The following is a 13383-nucleotide window of genomic DNA, read 5'->3' as shown; positions in this document are numbered from 1 at the left end:
TCCTAACAACCGCACTTGGCGGACATCACCTGGAAGACTTTCCCCAACACTAAATATTAATCCCGAACATCACTGGAACTCGGAGAGTAACTGGGATTGAACCCAGCCCAGAGCTGTAGCCTCAATTTATTGCCAACGGCAAGTGGGCGAGGAGTCAGGGTAGCATCAGTAACACAGCTCACTGCTGCCCGCAAGCATCTTCAGTTACTAAAGCCTGCTCTAGGAGGCCGCTCTGTTCATGTGAGGGTTTGACCGTTGCGACGGTGGGGTGGGAGCGCAGCCTGCCTTTGGGTGAGAGGCCTAGGCCAGTTCAGCAGTCGGGCTCTCGGGCTGGGCTGCGCCATGTGCTTGCTGGTGACGGCTCCCCTCCTTCCTCCCTCCCTCCTCCCTGAGCTGTGAGGACAGGGTCGGCCGGGGTGAGGGGGAGGGAGGAGGGAGGAAGGTGAGGAGGCGGAAGGAGGAGCAGCTCGGGTTGGCCCCGGGAGCTGGGTCCCATGGTGGAAACAATGCTTTCAGAAGGGAGGGGGCTGTCAAGTGTCAGTCCCTTACCTGCGATAAATGGCGAGTACGAAGGTTTGTCCCAGACTCACTCAGCGCTTCCACTCTCCTCGGCGACAAGATGGCGGAATAACAGGCGTCACGTGACCCGGGCCCCAGCTCCACGTCCCCGGATGCTGAGCGACCTCGGCAGCGTATGCGCATGCGCTTGCCAGAACGCCGGGTAGCAGCATCATCCCATCCATTCATTCATTCATTCACCAAGGGAATGCTTCAAAGATTCAGCTTTTTTAGTTTATAGAGAGGCCCAGTAAACTGGTTCTGGAGAAGAATGAGAAGTGATCTGTATGTCTTATTCATTCAAGGGGCTTCGCCGTCTAATCCAGCATTTATTGTCTATCCCTAATTGCTCTAGAGAAGGTGGTGGTGAGGTGTGTTCTTGAACCATACATGATGAGGTGTTGTTTCCACTGGTCAGGGTGCCGAAGCACAGGGGACATAATCTTAGGATAAAGATCTATGAATCTGGAATTCCAAGGGATATGGTGAATGGGGGTAAAGTGGAGTTGAAGCTCACGGTCACACTAAATGGCAGAGCAGGCTGAACAGGCCATATTCCTATTTTGATGCATTACATTTTTTTCCACTGCAGAATAAATACATCTGTTTCAATGTAATTGAACAGGGCAGCACATTGGCACAGTGGTTGGCACTGCTGCCTCACAGCACTAAGGGCTCAAGTTCGATTTCCAGCTTGGGTCACTGGAGTTTGCACATTCTCCCCATATTTCCTCCCAGTCCAAAGATGTGTGGGTTAGGTGAATTAGCTATGCTAAATTCTCCCTCAACGTACCCAGACAGGTGCTGGAGGTGGCAACTAGGAGATTTTCACAGCAAGTTCATTTCAGTGCGAATGTAAGCCTACTTGTGACCAATAAATAAATAAATAAACTTTGACTTTAATGAATATAAGATAAGGCTGAGCTGTTTCCATTTCCTTCTTTTGCAAGCTAGTGATTCCCAGGTGTGAAACTCAATGTTTCTTTTCATGTTGTGGGTGGCACAGTAGCACAGTGGTTAGCACTGCTAATTCACAACTCCAGGGTCCTGAGTTCGATTCCTGGCTCGGGTCATTGTCTGTGTGGAGTTTGCACATTCTCCTTGTGTCTGCGTGGGTTTCATCTGGGTGCTCTAGTTTCCTCCCACAGTCCAAAGATGTGTGGGTTAGGTTGATTGGCTATGCTAAGAAATTGCCCCTTAGTGTCCAGGGATGTGTAATTTACAGGGATTAGTGGATATAATATGTAGGGATATAAGGGTAGGATCTGGGTGGGATTGTGTTTGGTGCAGACTCGATGGGCTGAAGGGCCTTTTTCTGCAGTGTAGGGTTCTATGATTCTATGATTGATTCAGGGGCTTCATGTCAAGTTTGTAAGTTTTCTTGGAACAGAAACTGACGGCCCAACTGGCTGTCTGGCTCTGGCTACCTCACCATACAAAAGGTTCTTTGATATGTGATGTCTTCTATTCTACGAAAATACTTGATCCACCGATTAGTGCCAAAACATTTTGGGGGCTCTAATTTCATCAGGACTGCATATTCATGACTTCTGCTTGGCAGGATATGTCCATTATGTCACAGACAGTGAAGGTGGAAGATATTGAACGTTTTTTCCTGGTATTTGCAAGCTTCCCATGTTTCACAGTCACACAGCAAGGTGCTGAGAACACACGCTTTAAACCATCAGCTTTGTCTTAAGCATTAACTTATTGTTATTTCATGCTTCATGGAGCCAGGTGAAGGTAGTAGCTGCTTTCCTTATTTATGTTTGAGCTTTGCATCAAGGGACAGATTTATCTGTCACCATGGGCCCAAGGTAACAGGTTTTGCTAACCACTTTCAGAGGGGTGTTATTTAGTGTGATTAGGGCAGAGGTGCAATACCTTATCCCATGACCATGGTTCTCTTGATGCATATAGTCAGGGAGAAGGAGAACAAATTACAGGCCTGGGAGAGACAGTTCATATGTCCTTGTAGCTGACACATGAGTTGCCGTGCAGGTGACTAATGCAGCATTGTCAATGCAGAGCAGTTCCCTGATCAAGACGCAGTGGGCAGGATTTTACAGCCTTGCTCGGACGAGTCTGAAAATTCCATCCCCAGGTCAGCAAAGATTTCCGTTGTCCAACCCTCGCCCAGCCTGATTCCATGGTGGGTGATGTGGTAAAGTTCCAGCCATTGTTTTAGTCTTTGCTTTCAATTTTAATAGAAAGCAATTATTTCCTAATATTTACCAACTAACTATAGCCCTGGGTTATAGTTATTATAGCGAACAGAAGTATACATACATACAGCACAGAAATAGTTCCGCCTTCACAGTCTAAGCCTCCACTCATTCTTGTTCATTTAACTCATATCAGCATAATCATCAACTCCCTTTTTCCTCACAAGCTTAGTCAGCTTCCCTTTAAATACAACAATATTAGCCTAAACTTTCCTTGGTGATTTTGAGTTCCATATTCTTACCATTCGCTAGGCAATATAATTTCTCCTCAGTTGATTTCTCAGTGACTATTCTTGTGACCAGGGAGAATAACTACACATGATGTTCTATTTACCACCTTGTTTGATTTGATTTGATTTATTATTGTCACATGTATTAACATACAATGAAAAGTATTGTTTCTTACGTGCTATACTGACAACACATTCCATTCATAGAGATCAAAATGAGACAGTGCAGAATGTAGTGTTACAGTCATAACTAGGGTGTAGAGAAAGATCAACTTAATGCAGGGTAAATCCATTCAAAAGTCTGATAGCAGCAGGGAAGAAGCTGTTCTTGAGTCGGTTGTTACGAGACCTCAGACTTTTGTATCTTTTTCCCAAAGGACGAAGGTGGAAGAGAGAATGCCCGGGTGCATGGGGTCCTTAATTATGCTGGCTGCTTTCCCAAAACAGCGGGAAGTGTAGACAGAGTCAATGGATGGGAGGCTGGATTGCGTCATGTATTGGGCTTTCATGAACTTTTGTAGTTTCTTGTGGTATTGGGCAGAGCAGGAGCCATACCAAGCTGTGATACAGCCAGAAAGAATGCTTTCTATGGTGCATTTGTAAAAATAATAAATTCCAGCATTTTCCTGATGGTTAATTTAAGGCTACCTAACCTGTAGTTCCCAACTTTCTTTAGTATAAGCGTCACAAACATTTTAATCACAGAAATTGGTTCGTCTTCAAAAGCTAATTATGTTCTGTAAGAATTTGTGTTTTGAATTACATGTTCCCTTAAACGTTTAAAACAGGACTCAGATTGCTATTCCTAAAGTGAAAGAAAAGTTTATTTATTAGTCATAAGTAAGGCTTACGTTAACACTGCAATGAAGTTACTGTGAAATAAGAACATAAGAACATAAGAAATAGGAGCAGGAGTAGGCCATCCAGCCCTTCGAGCCTGCCCCGCCTTTCAATAAGATCATGGCTGATCTGTCGCTGCTCAGTTCCACTTTCCCGCCCTCTCCCCATAACCCTTAATCCCCTCTCCTATCAAAAACCCATCAACCCGCGTCTTAAAAATATTTAGCGAGGCAGCCTCCACCACTTCAACGGGCAGAGAATTCCAGAGATTCACCACCCTTTGAGTGAAGAAGTTCCTCCTCAACTCCGTTCTAAACCGCCCCCCTTTTATCTTGAGGCTGCGCCCCCTAGCCCTACTGTCTTTTTTGAGCGGGAAGAGTCTTTCCACCTCTATCCTATCCATCCCATTCATCATCTTATACGTCTCAATGAGATCTCCCCTCATTCTTCTAAACTCTAACGAGTACAAGCCCAGTTTATTCAGCCTCTCCTCATAGCTCAACCCCCTCAACTCCGGTATCAGCCTAGTAAACCTCCTCTGCACTCCCTCCAAGGCCAAAATATCTTTGCGCAGGTGCGGCGCCCAAAACTGCACACAGTACTCCAGCTGCGGCCTCACCAATGCCCTATACAGCTGCAGCAAGACCTCCCTACTTTTATATTCAATCCCCCTCGCTATGAAGGCCAGCATCCCATTTGCCTTCCTGACCACCTGCTGCACCTGCAAGCTGGGTTTTTGCGACTCATGCACAAGGACCCCGAGGTCCCTCTGCACAGTCGCCTGTGGCAGTTTTTCGCCTCGTAAGTAATAGCCCTTCCTACCATTCTTCCTACCAAAGTGGACCACCTCGCACTTGCCAACATTAAATTCCATTCGCCATTTCCTGGCCCATTCGCCCAGCCTATCTAGATCCTTCTGTAGACTCTCCACACGCTCCGCACAATTTGCCGTTCCTCCAATCTTGGTGTCATCAGCAAATTTCGACACTCTACACTCGGTTCCCTCCTCCAGATCATCTATATAAATGGTAAAAAGCTGAGGCCCCAGCACCGACCCCTGGGGCACTCCACTAGTCGCCATCCGCCAATCCGAATAGCACCCGTTGACCCTCACTCTCTGCCTCCTATTTGACAACCAATCCTCTATCCACGCTAACACCCTACCCCCAACTCCATGTCCCTCAACCTTCTGCAATAATCTCTTGTGAGGCACTTTGTCAAACGCCTTCTGAAAATCTAGAAAGACCACATCCACCAGCTCTCCTTTATCCACCGCCCTAGACACCTCCTCATAGAACTCCAGTAAATTTGTCAGACACGACTTCCCTTTAACGAAACCGTGCTGCGTCTGCTCTATCAAGCAATTCCCTTCAAGATGCCTCGCAATTTCCTCCTTAATGACAGATTCTAACATTTTACCTACAACAGACGTTAAACTAACCGGCCTATAATTCCCCGCCTTTTGCCTGGCACCCTTCTTAAACAACGGCGTAACATTAGCCGTTTTCCAATCATCCGGCACTTCCCCGGAATCCAGCGACGTTTGGAAAATAACCACCAAGGCATCCACTATCACCTCCGCCATTTCTTTCAGAACCCTTGGATGCATTCCATCCGGTCCTGGGGACTTGTCCACAATCAGCCCCTCCAGTCTGTCGAGCACCGCCTCTCTAGTAACAGTAATGTCATTGAGACCCTCCAGTCCTACCACCTTTCCATCGCTAACACCCGGCAAATTATTCACGTCCTCCGTGAAGACAGAAACAAAAAAGTTATTCAATACCTTAGCCATATCCCCATCCCCTACCACTAGGTCCCCTTTCTCATCCTCTAAAGGACCAACATTCACCCTAGCCAGCCTCTTCCTTTTTATATATTTATAAAAACTCTTGCTATCCTTTTTTATATTAAGTGCTAGCCCAGCTTCATAGTTTCTCCTACCCTTCTTTATCAACTTCTTTGTCAATCTTTGTTGATATTTAAACCTCTCCCAATCCTCTTCTCGCCCACTACTCTTAGCTACTCTAAATTCCTCCGCTTTTAGTTTAACACTTTCCTTCACCTCCTTCGTTATCCACGGCTTATTACCTCTCCTCCTGATATCCTTTTTGACCATCGGAATAAATTTCCGCTGAGCACCAAGAAAGATCTCCTTAAAGATCCTCCACTGCTCCTCAACAGACCCTCCCTCCAACGCGCTCCCCCAGTCCACATTCGCCAATTCTTCTCTCATCCTACCGTACTCCACTCTATTCAAACAAAGGACGCGTGTCCGGGAACCCACTTTCTCCTCCTCCATCTGCACCAGAAACTCCACCATACAATGATCACTCTCCCCAAGAGGATCCTTCACCACAAGGTCCCTAATTCTACCTGCCTCATTACATAGCACCAGATCCAAGATAGCTCACTCCCTCATCGGCTCCAACACACACTGTTCGAGCAAACTATCCCGGCAGCATTCCAAGAACTCTTCCTCGAGCCCCCCGCGTCCAACATGGGTCGACCAATCAATATGCAGATTGAAATCCCCCATAACTACGGCCGTCCCATTCCTGCACGCTGCACTTATTTGCGCGTTAACAGCCCGCCCCACCTCCAGATCATTATTCGGGGGCCTATAGACGACACCCACCAGCGTCTTCCTCCCTTTGCTGTTCCTCATCTCCACCCACAACGATTCCACCCTCTGCTCCTTGGCTCCAATATCATCCCTTGCTACCACCGTGATGCTATCCTTAATCAGCAGAGCTACGCACCCCCCCTTTTCCCTCCTGTCTATCCTTCCTAAACACTTGATAGCCCTGTACATTCAGCTCCCAGTCCCTGTCACCTTGCAGCCACGTCTCTGTAATGGCCACCAGATCGTACCCATTTGTGTCGATCTGCGCCACCAGCTCATCCATTTTATTCCGAATGCTTCATGCATTCAGATAAAGCGTTTTCATCCCAGCCTTCACCTGGACCCTATTTGCCGCAACGCCACCAACTATACTCACACCCCCTACTCCCTCTATTATTGGGATATCCTCGGCCTCTTCCCTTACCTGTACCCTCTCCTTAACTTTAGACCTCGTAACATCACCTACCCTCGCACCCTCCCCCCCACTAATTAGTTTAAAGCCCTGTCTACAGTCCTCTTTACTCGATTCGCCAGCACTCTGGTCCCAGCACGGTTCAGACCAACCCCATCCCGCCCAAACAGGTCCCACCTACTCCAATACTGGTGCCAATGCCCCATAAATTCAAACCCATTCCTCCCACACCAATCCCTGAGCCACCCATTCACTTCCTTAATCCTGTCAACCCTACGCCCATCTGCACACGGTTCAGGCAGTAGCCCAGAGATAACCACCTTGTCGGTTCTACTTTTTAATTCCATTCCCAGCTTTTCATACTCCCTCCCCAGATCCTCAGTCTGCATTTTGCTTACGTCGCCGGCACCCACATGTACCACAACGACCGGATTCTCACCCTCCCACTCCAGGTTCCTCTGCAGCCCAGCTGCGACATCCCGTACCCGAGCACCAGGCAGACAACACACCCTTCTGTGCACTTTGTCATTGTGACAAAGGACAGTGTCAATACCCTTCACCCTACTATCCCCAATCACTACTACGTTCCTTTTCCCCCTCTCTTTGCCTATGTCCTGCTGCATCACTGTACCGTGTGCAGTTTGCTCACCAACCTCACCTGCCTCGTTCTCGTCCAGACTGGAAGCAAGAACCTCAAACCTGTTATGCAGATTAAGAGGCTGAGGCCTCCGCTCCCCACCCCCCTTCCTCCTCCCAGCAGCCCCCTCTTGTCCCTGACCCTTAGAGTTAGCCAGTCTAGGGGGGGTGGATGTCACTTGCGCCCCATTGACAATGGCACCCTCTCTCCCCCTGATGAGCCTCAGTGTCTGTAGCTCAGAGGCCAGCTCATTTACCCTGAGCTGGAGCTCCTCCAGCAACCTGCACTTACTGCAGACATGGTCACTGGGATGGACCCTGGGGTCCACCAGTTCCCACATCATACAGAAACCACACATCACATGCCCCTCCATTATTCACTGTAGTAGAATTGAAAAAAATTTTTTTTGTTTCTTTTTGTTTTTCAAACGAACTCACCTGGCCTTTTTTCCCTCCAGCCCTTTTTGATATTAAGCCCTAGTAGCTCACTCTGCTTCCCACTCACTCCGCTGCCCGCTGTCTACACCAGGCCTCCTTTTAAACCTGGCGCTGATTTAAAGCTGATGTCCCACAACTGCCTGCTAACCACTCCCTCAGAATTCTTAAAGCAGTAAATACAATAAATAAATGCTTTAAACAGTTCTACAAAGAACTAAGTGCTTTAAACTTATTTTAAACAGGTTTTTAACAGGTAAAACCTTAGCTCTCTCTCTGCTCCTTCACTCGTCTGCTCCAACAAACAATGGAAGGCTTCACCGTGTGGTCAGTTGATATTTAAAGCTGATGGCCCACAACTGCCTGCTAACCACTCCCTCAGAATTCTTAAAGCAGTAAATACAATAAATAAATGCTTTAAACAGTTCTACAAAGAACTAAGTGCTTTAAACTTATTTTAAACAGGTTTTTAACAGGTAAAACCTTAGCTCTCTCTCTGCTCCTGCAGTTTTCAAGAACTGGAAATTTCTTGACCCTGCTGGACTGTGTACAAAAGGGGTCACATTATAGTATATGGCTCTGAAAAAAAAATCCTGGAAAACTCATCAAAAATTTGTTTTGGTTTTGCTTTGAGTGGAAGAAGGACCAACTGAAAAGAAGCCAGCAACTTTTTGCAATCCAGAGCCAATCCACAGCTGGAGGTGAATGTAAGATGGTCCTAAATACTCTACGTAGTGGAACCTGTAAGTGTTCCTTGAGCAAGAATCACCAATTGTTTCAAGAATTATAGAGAACAACTATATAACCATTTAAACAACTCCACCATCTTTCTTTTTCCCTTGAAACATTAACATTTGGCAGAATTCCTTTATTTGTATTTATTGTGTGATTCTGTACATCAATAGGCTTTACCTTTCAATTAAAAAAACACCTGATTTTATAATAAACTGATAAGTTTTGTTTATTGAAAAACGTCTGGGTAAAGTCTCTTTTATTCTGGATAACAGTAGTGAAGATTGGCATGAATTGGTGCATGAATCAAACTTATAACCTAATAATGCAACCCACGGAGTAACAGATATCATCAAACTACCCACTCCTCCCATCCAGGCCATATCAGCAGTGTTATATTGGCTAACTCCCAATTCACTGGGACCATTATAAAATCCAGGGAATTTTGGAAAATCATAATCAAACCTGTGTATTCACTTTCTCTGCAGCTATGTCTTTTATAAAGCAAAGATGTAGGTCTCCATATATTGGTGATTTGTCAACTTTTAGTCCTTCAAGTTTCTCCAATACTTTCCTGCTATCATTTTATCTTACTCACTCTTAAGGGGCCTTTGGGTACCTTCTATTTCTGGTACATAATTTGCTTTTTCTACTCTGAATGCAAACACAAAGAGCACGATGTTCCTTCCTGGGCCAGGAAACTGACAGTAGGACTCTTTCCATGTCCCAGGTAGTCACAGTCTACCAAAAAAATTCTAAGTCTCGAACAAGCATGAAAACAGGAGAAATTCTCAGTTTTTTTAGGTGACTTAAAAATCAAATCTTTCCAAATTTCGGCAAAGAAGCCTTAACAAACTTGTATTCCACCAGCAGGGGGAGTGGGTAGCGCCTAAATCATCTGAAAGCCAGCTGAAAGCAGCAATTGTGCAAGTGCAGATTTTTGTGCTCCGAGAGCACAGCAATCTGTCACTACCTCTCCTTAGCTATAGCTGGCCTTCATGGCTGAAACCACGAACCCCACCCCCATTACCAAGGGGCTCCTCGGCCAATCCCCAACCCCCTCCAATATAATCAGCTTCATGCTCATTGCTGATCTTACTGGACATCTGATGCCAGTAAGATCTTGAGAGGCAAGAAATTGGACACAAACCCAATTTGTTGGCTCTCTTGTGATCTTACCAGCTCTCCCCACCATTTTGGTGGGGCAAAATGATAAGATCGCCCCACCTCCCCACACTTTTGTGAAGGAATGCTGCTAACTGATTGAAAGGTGGGTTGAGGGTCTAATTAATGGCCTCAGATTTAGGAATGAAGTGGGACTGATTTAAGTTTGGACTCCATATAAACACATTAAAGGCAGCCATTAGTGTCATTTGCTAAAGGAAATTGAGGAAGAGAGGCTTAGATTTGGCAAACCATACAGGACTGCTCCTCACTGCTCTGACAGCAGCCTGGAGGTTCTTCAGCAATTCTTAAATGAATGTCATGGAGCACCCTCCATCCTGTCCAACAGTGTGCCAAGGATTCAGCTTTACTGAAGAAGATGACCCTGTTCTAAAGTACTTTTTTAGCACATTAGTCTTTTGAAGTGGAGCCTTCTGAACTCTAAAGATCATACTCTATCTCCTGGATCATATCAAGGTTCTAACATATAGGAGAAAGATCAACTTCCTGTGCCTACATCAGGGCAAGCACTGTCATCAGAATAAACACAGTCACACCTTCCAAGCTCATTGTCCAGCAACTCAGGTATAGTCATTTCATGGATCCTCACATTTGATTACATGGCACTGCATCATGAGTACAGTGCAAGTGAACAGGGGGAAGGTAAGTGAAATAATTCTTCAGGGGCCAGTGACCCTCCACCACATTCCCTTTATTTACAAACTCTATTCCACTCCTAACGTGCTTCAGATACAAAGTCAGACTTAGGAGTGCCAATAGACCTCACATTTATATTCAGGCCAGACTCTCTTATTGGGCAGGCAAGCATTACCAATATTTTTGGCTAACCAGGTAAACTAACTCAAATTAACAAAGGAACAAATTAAAAGGGGCAACTCCCAAAAAAGAAGGGAACCACCCAAAACATAAGACAATGTGGAAAAGAAACTTAAAACATCAAACGAAGATGTGATTGAAGCGGTCAATAACTGCACCCCACTCCCAGACATTAACAGTACCCTCAGACATCATATGTTCCCTTTTCAGGGACATTCAGCTGCGAATATAGCCACGGTAGAGGGGTAGACAGTCGGGTTGAATGGTCCCCTTGGTCGCCCACTGCCTGAATTTGTAGATGGCAAGCTTTGCCAGACCCAGGAGCCGGTTCACGAGGAGGTCCTCCTCTTTCCCCGTCCCCCTCCGCACTGGATGTCCATAGGTCGGGAGGCTGGGACTGAAGTGCAAACAAAACATCAACAAAAGGTTTCCGGGGAAATTGAAAAGCGGGTGCAGCCTATAACATTGAATGTGGTCATGGACTCCGCAAGGTTTCAAGAAGGGCAATTTAACCTTCTGTTGTATGGAACTGCTCTATGCACCACCTTCCACCTCAGGTCCTCAAGACAGTGGCTGAGGATCCCTCCATAGAAGAACCGCCACTGCAGACCTCCACCACCAAATGGCAAAGGGCCCACCACGGTGTGTCTTGGTGACAGTCAAGGAAGTGGTAATAGAAGGTGTGCAGCAGCAGCCCATACAGAAAATGCCTCCGCGCAGTAACAAGGGGCACAAGGGCACTCCCATAAGGTGGCTCAAGCTTTGGGGCACCTGGCCCAGGGTGGGTAGGGGAAGGGGAGGGTCTAGGCTTGGGGCTAATGTGAAATTCTGTCTGAGCAAGGGTACGCTCCACTGGGATCTCACTGCACAGTTGTGCCTCCTCGAGACCATGTGTGCCCTCAGGCCCGAGCACAACCGTTCTAATGTCTTGGAAGGCATTGTCTGCACACCAGACACCCACCCCCACGCATTCAACGAACTTGTGGAGTGTCATCAGCCCATTCCTCCGCTACCCAGCACGTTCCTGATCCTGGTCACTCTGGCATCCATAGCCTTCCTCTCCACCAGCCACCAGAAGTTATACTGCTGGAGGAGCGGATTCCTGAGCGGTGGCTCTCACACGATAACCGCTACTCCTGATGGGGGAGAGCTGCATCGTGAGGCAACCGTGTTCCAGACTTTGAGAAGGTCCTGGTAAAAGACGGGCAACACCTACAAGGTGTTCCAAGGACCCTCCAGATTTATGTCCAGGAGCTGCACACCATAATTCAGGCCATGCACCTGGCAGAAGAAATACGTCACCAGGGCACACCATCGTGGAGGAGGCTCAACGTAAAGGTATCTCTGCAGAGTCTGGAGGCGGAACAGTGCCTGACTGCCCTCCCTGAGCAGGAGATGCAGAAATTCAACAGGAACCCAGTGCAGTCTATTGTTCCAGAAGAACTGGACAAGGGGTCTCTAGATGTTTGTGACAAAGTCAGGGGGAAGGGTTAAAGTGACCAGCCGGTACCACAGCATGGAGGCAACCAGCTGGTTTACGAAGAGAACTCGTGCCCTGTAAGACAGCATTCAGAGCAGTCCTGTGCAGTGACCCAGGTAAGCGGTGACTTTGGTCTCCAACTTCTGCCGGTTCGCCGGCCAGGATTCCTCAGCCAGGCAAAGATGGACTCCCAAGTAGGGGAGGCTGCTCCAGGTGAAAGACCTGAGCTCCTCTGGGAGGGGGTCTATCTGTCACAACTGACCAGGAGTCTGGAGCACTTGGCCCAGTTGATCCTGGCAGAGAACACGGCGGAGTGCACTCACACTCGCATCCTCCACATGTCAGCCGGGTCTGTGAACATAAGCAGCACGCCATTAGTGTAAGTCGACAGGACCACTCAGATGCAACGCAAGTCAAAACTCGACAACTTCCTCTACAAGATGTGCAGGAATGGCTCCACGCAAATTGAATACAGTTGGCCGGACAAGGGACAGCCCTGCTGCACTCCTCTCCCAAAGTGAAGAGGTGCCATCAGGGATCTGTTAACTTTAATGAGACACTCTGTGGCAAAGTATAGTAATTGGATTCAGGCGACAAAGTGTGTCCCAAACCAAATGCCTGCAGAGTTCCGAGCAGATCCTCGTAATCCACTCAGTCGAGCTCCTTCTCCTGGTCAAGGGACAGGAAGGCGCTCAACAGACCAGCCCTCTGGGAATGGTGGATAAGGTCCCGGATCAGATGGAGCAGGCAATCATTACCTTAATCAGGGATTTCTTTCCATACCAACCAAATAAACTAACTCAAATTAACTTAAGGACAAAATAAAAGGGGCAGCCCCCCAAAAAGAGGGGGAACAGCCAGAACAAAAATCAAATCAAACTTAAAACATTAAATCAAAAGGTGAGTATCAGGATCGATAATACACCCCAGCCCCTGTGGTGCCTTACGGGTGTGGAAGGCATCAACTGCGCCCGTGAACACTGCATGCTCCTTCTCCAGGGACACCTGGCTGCAAATATAGCCGCGTAGAGGGACAGACAACCAGGATGGACGATCCCGTTAATTGCCTGCTTCCTGGACCTGTTGATGGCGCGCCTCGCCAGGCTCAGGAGCAGGCTCATGAGGAGGTCATCCTCCCGACCCACCCCTCTCCACACCTGGTGCCCGTAGATCAGGAGCGTGGGACTGAAGTGCAAACGAAACATCAATAA

At 47.3% G+C, this 13383-nt stretch overlaps 1 protein-coding gene across 1 annotated transcript in view; it reads right to left on the bottom strand.

Moving 5' to 3' along the window:
- Nucleotides 1-626, bottom strand: part of gigyf2 (GRB10 interacting GYF protein 2) — a 148975-nt gene extending 148349 nt beyond the window's left edge. The window contains exon 1 of the mRNA XM_080185567.1: nucleotides 550-626. The gene's annotated coding sequence lies outside the window, so the exon portion shown is untranslated. The remainder of the gene's footprint in view (nucleotides 1-549) is intronic.
- Between the last annotated feature and the right edge of the window lie 12757 nt (nucleotides 627-13383).

This window comes from Carcharhinus amblyrhynchos, chromosome 3, assembly GCF_965287045.1.
Source record: "Carcharhinus amblyrhynchos chromosome 3, sCarAmb.v2.hapA, whole genome shotgun sequence".
Taxonomy (NCBI): Eukaryota; Metazoa; Chordata; class Chondrichthyes; order Carcharhiniformes; family Carcharhinidae; genus Carcharhinus; species Carcharhinus amblyrhynchos.
This window is presented reverse-complemented; position numbering and strand designations above follow the sequence as displayed.